This window comes from Solanum pennellii, chromosome 12, assembly GCF_001406875.1.
Source record: "Solanum pennellii chromosome 12, SPENNV200".
NCBI lineage: Eukaryota > Viridiplantae > Streptophyta > Magnoliopsida > Solanales > Solanaceae > Solanum > Solanum pennellii.
Window position 1 is genome coordinate 31865662 of NC_028648.1, and position 9173 is coordinate 31874834.

Consider the following 9173-nt stretch of genomic DNA (forward strand, 5'->3'; position numbering starts at 1 on the left):
ATGACACTCGACCCTTCCAATAAGGCGGACGCCCAATCTACTGTACGCCCTCAAGCAACTATTGTGCTGGTAAATTACATTCTGCCCGATATTGCATCATTTGCACCTACGCCTGAAATTGCATTATGCTCGAAGAACTACATCATTATATTATTCTCGAGATCGCAGAAATGCATCATTTCATGTGCTCGATATTGCATGTGCCCGAAGAAATGCATCATTGCATGTGCTCGATATTGCATGTGCCCGAAGAAATGCATCATTGCATGTGCCCGATATTGCATGCGCCCGAAGAAATGATTCATTGCATGTGCTCGATATTACATTGTGCCCGAAGAAACGCATTATTGAATGTGCCCGATAATGCATGTGCCCGAAGTAATGCATCATTGCATTGTGCCCGAGAATGCATTGTGCCTGAAGTTTGCATAAGCCCAAGATTACATTGTGCTCGAAGTTTGCATGTGCCCGAATCAAATCTAGTCACAAGAGTATCAACAGATGCCAAAAACAGATACACTTTCTTTACTCATAATTTATATCCCAAAGGCGTCATCCTCCAAAGGCATCATCTTTCATGGCCTGCGGACTTCATATCATGGCCTGAGGACTTATTTTACGCATATCATGTTCCTAAAGAGTCATAGTCTAAAGGAATCATACTCATGGCCTGCAGACATCATATCATGGTTTAAGGGTTTAAAATCTGTCTATCATGATCCGAAGGTGTCATAGTCTAAAGGCGTCATTTTCATGGCCTACAGACAACATTTCCATGACCTGAGGACACACTTTGCGTATCATGGCCCTAGACATCATAGCCTAAGACGTCTTTTTTTTTCATGATCTTAAGGCAAACATTCATGGTCAACATGGGAATTGCATCATGTTTACATTTACCGCTTATTTTGATATATATGTTCTAATTACTCTATTTAAGTTATATTACAAGTTACTGATGTGCAGTTTACAAACAAAACCGCCTTCTGAACAGCTGTTCTCATGCTTACAAACGAAGACTGTCAAATTATTCTTGGCTACTCGCACTATCATTTCGCTACTCATCTATCATTCAGGCTACCATGAAGATATCTTCGGATTCAACTCGCCACTGTGTCCTACTGTCTCTTCATCTAGGCTCGTCCGCGTTACAATGCGACATCTAGGCTCGTCCGTCTTACAATGCGACATCTAGGCTCGTCCGCCTTACAATGCGACATCTAGGCTCGTCCGCCTTACAATGCGACATCTAGGCTCGTCCGCCTTAAAATGCGACATTTAGGCTCGTCCGTCTTACAATGAGACATCTAGGCTCGTCCGCCTTACAAAGCGACATTTAGGCTCATCCTCCTTATTGGATTTTTAGGCTCGTCCGCCTCAAAATGACATTTAGGCTCGTCCGCCTTACAACATGACATTTAGGCTCGTCCGCCTTAAAATGACATTTAGGCTCATCCGCCTCATTGGACATTTATGTTCATCCGCTTTATAGAACATTTAGGCCGTCCGCCTTAAAATGATATTTAGGCTCGTCCGCCTTAAAATGACGTTTAGACTCTCCTTACAACCAGACATTCCCGTCTATTTTATTATCGCTATATTATCACATCTGTTGGAGTTTGACGTTATTCTTCAGAGATGGGCCAAAGACTATCAAGGCTTGCACTACGTCTCAAAACATATACGCTTCTTATCACCTCTTGTCATTTATTTAGAACTCATATTTTATCATTATTGGTCATACTTTATCTATTTATAAGCTAACAATTTATTTAGAATTTGCAGATATGATCGATTGCCCCTTGATTTACAATTATCATGTTATCATCTATCACAACAAAGACCCTATCAATTCTTTGCTACTCATACTCGGAACCTTGCTCGAAGGCTGATAACATCACTCTATCATGTTATTCCTGCTTCTCTGTCATGCTCTTCTAGCCTCTTAATCTCTCTTTTCTCGCTACTCTATTCTTATCCATTCAAGCCGATATCGTGCCTTTCAAATACCTTAGCACTCTTGCAATTTTTAAGAGTTTCATTTGTTCTTGAATCTAGAACTACACACGACCTGATTCTCGTATAACCAGAGATATGTAGGCGGCTTAATACCAAAGTCTCGGTCGTACCCTTTTTCAACTCTACATCGTTTCAATTGATCCAACTGATATCTCTCGTCGGTCGGACAAAATCAGCTACTAAGTCAACGTTGGTTGCCTGACAATTCATTCTTCATTCTCAATCAACCAAGGGGCAGCTGTTGACACCCAATTTTGACCGACCTTTAGCCATTTTTAGGAATATTATTCGATTAAATACGTATTTAAAAGTTCAAAGTTTTATTCGATTTTTCTCAAAAAATTATATTTTAGTATGTTTTACTTTATAAAATTATTGTAAATATTATTAAAATATTTTAAAATTATTAATGAATTTCGAATGTTTAAAATTTTAAGTGATTTTCAATAAGTGATTTTCAATTATATAAAAAATATTTTAAGATATGTAATTAAATAGTAATTCTTAAATTCTCCTCCATGATTATTTAAATTCTAGCCTATTCTATTCTAAATTCTTCCAATTCTAGCCACTCCACTTCAAAATTTATTCCAATCATAGCCACTCTTTTATTTCAATTCTAGCCAATTTAATTGCAATTTTAGCCATTCCATATCTTTCCCAATCTAATTTCAAGACTTCATCTTTTGATCTCATCCCTCCATCTTCAAAATAAATCCTAATTAAATCCTAGCCGTCCATCTAAACTAATCCTATGATTCAAATTTAATCTACCTATTCTAACTAAAAGAACCTAATCCTTGAAATTTTTCACTCTCTCCTCCCTCTTCCCCTCTCCTTCTCTCTCACCCCTCTATCCACAGCAGCTCCCTCATCTTCCCTCTCTCAACCGACCCTCCCTTTTCTTTCTCCAGCCGCCCCTCTCTCTCTCTCCCCATGCATTTCGGCGAACCTCCCTTCTCCATAGCCTCCGCCGATCACCCTCTCCTCTTCACCCCACTCTCTAGCCGCCAGACTGCCCTCTTTCTCTCCCTCCATTCTTTCTGGTGGGAATCGCCACCTCTAAGCAATGGCAGCCACCCCTCTCCCTTCTCCTCCATTTCCCCTCCTCTCGTCTTTCTTCCTTTCTCCCTCTCTTCTCCGTTTCCCCTCCTCTCATCTTTCTTCCTTTCTCCCTCTCTTCTCTTTCGCAGGCAAGAGCAGCGGACGACTCCGAGCTCCACCGTGAGCAACCAGCGCCAGGACAACAACCACGCGAGTCGGCAAGCAGTAACTCCGGTCAGCAAGCTCCACCGGCAATCAGGCAGCATCGCGTTTTACCCCTCTCCCGTCACTCATCTGCTCCCCCCTCTCTCTCCACTTCGTTTTCCTCTTCTCCCTGTTTATCCCCCTGTGTCTTCACTTTTCTTGCTCTTCTTTTTCTTTCCTCTTCTCTTCTTTTTCTTTTGCAGGGACCAGCAGCAGCGGAGAGAAGCTCTGACTAGCAGCAACTCCAAGCGAACTCTTCTTCTCGCCGGCAACATAATAAGCTGGACAGCAACAACTCGATGGAACAGTGCAGCAGCAGGCTCCAGACGCACGACAGCAGCAGCTCCGCACAGTGAGCAAGGCAACATTCCAGCGGAATTCAAAAGTCTGTTAAAGACGGATCTGTACAAATCTGTCCAGGTCAGTTTTCGTTTCAATTCAAACCTCATTCAAATAAATTTTCCTAGTTTTGACTGAATTACATGCTCGTACTATGCAAGAATCATTTCATGCTACTATCTCATCGTATGTTTTTTGTGAGACAATTGCTGTGATCTTTCTGGATTTCTTTAAATTAGATATCTCAGTCTTGTTAAATTTCCCTCTAATATCTTTTCTTAGCTAGTGAACTGCTATATTGATCTGCTCATGTTCTAAAGTATTATGGGACTTCTTAGTTTTCTCTCTTCGCTCTCATCAGTCCTTCAAAAAAAGAACAACACAGAAAATTTAAATTCAGAATAAGTATATATATATATATATATACACACACACACACACACACACACACACACACAATCCACCTCTAGTTTGAAATTTGAATACAACTAGTTAGATGTGGGGGGAAAATATTTCAATTGGTAATAATCAAATTTAGTAGGCGTTTAATCATAAATAATTTCAAGTATCATGGTGTATTCAGTTTTGTTTTTTTCTCTCTCGTATTCTACACCTTATCTTTATATCTCTTTTTTTTTGTTTTCTTCTGTTTAATTTTGAACCACTTAACAGGGGCGGCATCAAATCCAGGGCCCTGCTTCAAACTTTCAATAAAGACTTCTCCACTCACGTTGAGAGGTGTGTTTTCTCTCTCCGCTCTGTTTTATGTAACACATTTTAAATTACAAGTGTTAAATTATTTTATTTATAATGTAAAATTTTGAAATGATCTAGCTAGCCAACACGATTGCTAATCGTTGCATCTTTCCTTTATGTTTTGCTCTTTGATAAAAATATGAATCAACTTTATTAGAAAGTGATTTTTTTTATTTTCGATGTACATATTATAGTTTGATTAAATTTGAATTTTATGTCTAAAAATCTTATAATTAGGATCAAAATACTCCCTATTAGAAAGAGAAGTAATAATACATCAAACTTGGCTATTTCAAAGTAAAATTTATATATTTTTGAAATAATATAAAAAATTGTTGCATATATAAATAAAATTTAAAATATAAAGGATTTTCATTATTTTTTCTTTGATGTTTTTAATAATAATTGTAACACATTTTGAGACAAGTATTATTCTTAAATGTCATATGTCCGTAAAAAAGACGAGATCTTTTGTGCTTCTTGAGCACATGTATATCATTTTATTTATTCGCATAGACTACATTGCATGTCAGGTATCATAATTTGAGTGGTAAAAGACAAGGAGCACCATATTTTTTTTTATCATATACTTTAGGAATATAAAGTTTATAGCTTTCCATTTTCAATTAAGTTGCACATAACTTTTCATAAATATCCTTCTTATTTCAACTATTATCACTTTATATAAATACATTTTACGATATTTACCCAAATCATTACGCATGCTTTAATTTTAGGAAATACACTTATATCATTATCAGAATCGAGTGTTATGTAGAAATATTCGAAATTGGTTTGATGGACTTGTTAATAGCTGTGATAATTTGTACATTGCAATCTAAAATTTTGCTCTAAAAAATTCGAGATGAAAGCGTAGCGTATTTAGTAGCATTTGTTTTTAGTTTATTCATGATCTTGGATTCAATCCTTGATATAAGAAAAAGTCTTGCTTGAAACTTCTTTTCTTTTTAATCGGTCTCTCATATCTCAAATCAAATTAATCAAAATATTCAATATTGATATCAAATTTGAACTAATATCTTTTGGATGGACCAAAATTTTGGGCCTAAATCCTTCCTTTTTGATGGCTTGATCCTCTGGCCGATCCTGAGTACTCTGAATACAAAAGTTTAAAAGTAAGTTTATTTTGTAAAATGCAAGGAAACTTGAATGCAAGGTGGCGCTGATCACCGGAGCAGCAAGTGGAATCGGAAAAGAAACCGTCGCAAAATTCATCAACAACGGTGCCAAAGTGTAATAGTAGATGTACAAAATCAGGTCGGCCAAGAAACTGCCTCCGAGCTCGGGCCAAACGCCTCTTTTGTGGTCTGCGATGTCAAAAAAGAATCTGACGTCTCCATTGCAGTGGATTTCACCGTCTCCAGCCATGGAAAACTCGACATTATGTACAACAATGCAGGTATTGAGAGGTCGAAGTCAACATACAGAGTAACACATACTATTCTTGTCTTGAATATTCAAATGAATTTTAATTTTTTTTAGGTATACTATGTTGTACTCCACAGACCATAGCTGATCTTGACCTCGATGCATTTGATCGAGTCATGGCTATCAACGTCCGTGGGGTGATAGCAGGGATCAAACACGCAGCTCGAGTGATGATCGCACGTAAAACCGGTTCCATATTGTGTACATCTAGTGTCATAGGGGTGATAGGAGGTCTAGCGCAGCCTACATATTCGACAACCAAATCCTGTGTGATCGGAATCATGAGATCAGTTACAGCAGAATTAAGTCAGAACGGAATCAGAATCAATTTTGTATCCCTTTGCAATTCCAACTCCTTTCTATATGGATGAGATAAAATTGCATTCCCGAAATTGGAACCTGCAGTTCTTGTTAAAATGTTGCATCGCACTAGTGAGTTGNAAAAGATATGAAGCTTTGTTGTGGAGTTATGGCAACGAGAATGTCACACCCCGAGCCTACACCCTGGGCGGGAACGACATTCGAAAACCATTGTTAGCCCTCAAGAGAACCCCTGGACTGACTAGTTAAATCAGCGGAAGACAAAACCTCAAATTTGACACGAGTAAAACATAATAAAGGGGAAATACGTCATGTCATAACTTTGGCCAAAATGTCACTTGAGTCTTAATAACTAAAAATAACTCCAAACTGAAATACTTTAGACTAAGAAGCCTCTAAAATGTCTAGAGAGGGATGTTGGGATAGACGCCACAACATCCTAAAAGCTAAGCTAATATAGAAATGAAAAGGATGTCCTCCAAAATGCAAGGAGGTTCACCAAAAACTCTGAAGCTCAATTTGGAATCAACGAAGCGTTGGTGCAGATCCTTGGTACCTGCGTCAGCCTCATGAAATGATGCAGGTCAACTAGCATCAGTATATTGAATGTACGAGTATGCGAGTTATAGAGCTAAACAACGACGTAAGCTTGAGGGGATTAGATGAACTTCCTTGACTCTGCTCAACTCAAGAGAATACTTAACTCAAATGGTATACATACATACATACATATATACATACATACATATATATATATATATATATATATATATATATATATATACTCTCAAAAAGATTTTAGTTTTACTTAATACTTTGTTAAGACATTTTTGTCAAATTTAGTAATTTATATCCGTAGTTTATGATTGAGGTGATCTTGTTAAAATTAAGAGGCTCATTATTAATTTTTATCAATTTGGTTGTGTTTGAAATTCTTTTGGGACTATTGTTGGCTTACATTTCCTTAGCAAAATTGTTAACTCCTTTCAGTTCTTTGGCATTAATCTAGTGTTAGGCCGTGTCCAGCTTCTTAAGTTCAGCTCGCCACTTGTCCATTCCCTCCAGAATATCCCATACCTAATTTTTATCCCTTCCCATCAGAATTTCGGCCCATCCTTTCATACAATAATACAAACATTCCTTCAGCCCAATGCCTCAATACATCTTTCATCTAAAATCCAATATCCAGCCCATTCCCTCTCTCAATCCTCAACAGCGCTAGCCCAAATACCCAAATCCCCTTTTCCTCATTAGAGTCATCACCAAGACAAACCTAGAAAATGCAAGTTCACGGCGATTACATGGAGCTTATAGGGAAAAGCAACGGTAATAGAGGGAAGTATGATTCTGAAACTGTCCCCTTTCCTTGCGCACGATTTTCAGTAAAGCGGATCACGCGAGATCATCCTTTGCATGAGATCGATCCACCTCGCACCCATAGGACGATGGAATCGTTCAAAGCAGTTGATCTCACCTTCCCTTTTCTGGGATGAAGTTGAATTAGTAGAAAAAATGTTCTCCTTATTTTGGTGAAAGTTGAGATTTAAATTCTGGAAGGGGCCCCCCGTTCATCCGATTTTGCCCTTTTTCCTCCCAAAATTCGAACCCTAGTTTTCTTCTATAAATAATTTCTTTCGTTTCACTTAGAAGAGGGATTTTTTTTTGGAAAAATTTCAAGAACAGGGTAGAAAAGACTTTGGTGAGAAGAAAAGACAAGGGAACGTATTATAGGAATATTGGAAAAGATTTTTAGAGTTTTTTCAAGTAGTTGGAAAAAGTGTGGGTTAGAAAAGGGGATACCGAGGTTGGAGTTCTTATAGAGAATCTTAGTTTCGTGTCTTTGGTGTTTGTTTATTATTCCGTTCATCGTGAACTTAAGATGATAGTTCGAGTCCTGCCGTAGCTCTTTTTTCCGGCGCTTGTAGTCAAGTCGCATAGTGGTGAAGTCGTCTCTGCTCGTCACTTCCCCATTTACTGCTCGAAAAGTAGTAAGTCATTTCTTGTTTTCATTAGATTTCAGTTTATCCTATGTTTTTTCATTTGCAGTATGTTGGTTGTGCTTTTGTGTTCTGCTTACGAGTAGTGTAACTAACGATATCATTTTCTTGCTATATGATAGTGTTCGCATATCCATTTATTTTGGAATACTTCCTGCTATTTACTAGCATATCAGATTTCTTTTCTGCTCGACTCTAATTCATGATGGCTCAATCCCTTTCTATCTTTATCTTGTTTTCCTTATCTCTTAGTCAAATGTGGAATATTGTTGGGTTTTTTTAGTCTTTGGCTTGGGTTTCTCCCCATTGTTTTCTCACAAATCATGCAACTATTTAAAAATTTGCCGCTTTTTTTTAGTCACCCGCCATTGTCTGTTCGTGAAATTCTGCTTATCGGGATGTTGGTTGCGAGTTGTTGTGTATAGAGAGAGTTTCAATTATTTTAAGTTACTACGGATATCTACTAATTTTTGAAATAGCTTTGTCTTTTTTTGATTTCATCCTGATGTCCAGCATATTCAAAGCCTCATTTGGCTCATTAACCATCGTTATGTTTTTTCTCAAAAATGTTAACCATATTGACAGAGTCGTAATTAAATCATAATATTATTTCCATTTATGGTTTAGGTTTGATGTTATTGTTTAATTTAGCATGTGTTTATACTACCTCAGGCATGTGACAAGAATGTTGCATCCAAGTGTGTCGTATTTATCAATTTGCTGCAATTCATGCTTGCCCATTGTCCTTGTTATAGCTTGCAGTAAATCTTCTTCCTCTTTAGGACCATAATTATTCTAATTCGAATGCCTTATTATTTCATTTTATTATGTTGTTTTGCTTGAGACATGCTTGATTGTGTTTGTTTCGTCAAATTATATCACAGTTAGAAATTTTGCTATCGTATCGAGTTATGGCTATTAAGATGATGTTAATAAATACTACTTTTTATCCTCTTTCGTTTTATGTGAAGATCTTCCCAGGAGATGCTGTCTTGGCTAAGTCCTATTTGATTTGTGGAATAATAATATATATATATATATATA

General features: G+C 37.3%; 1 pseudogene; it reads left to right on the forward strand.

The window, feature by feature from the left end:
* On the forward strand, window positions 1-6263 carry LOC107006180 (annotated as a pseudogene).
* The last annotated feature ends 2910 nt before the right edge of the window (window positions 6264-9173 follow it).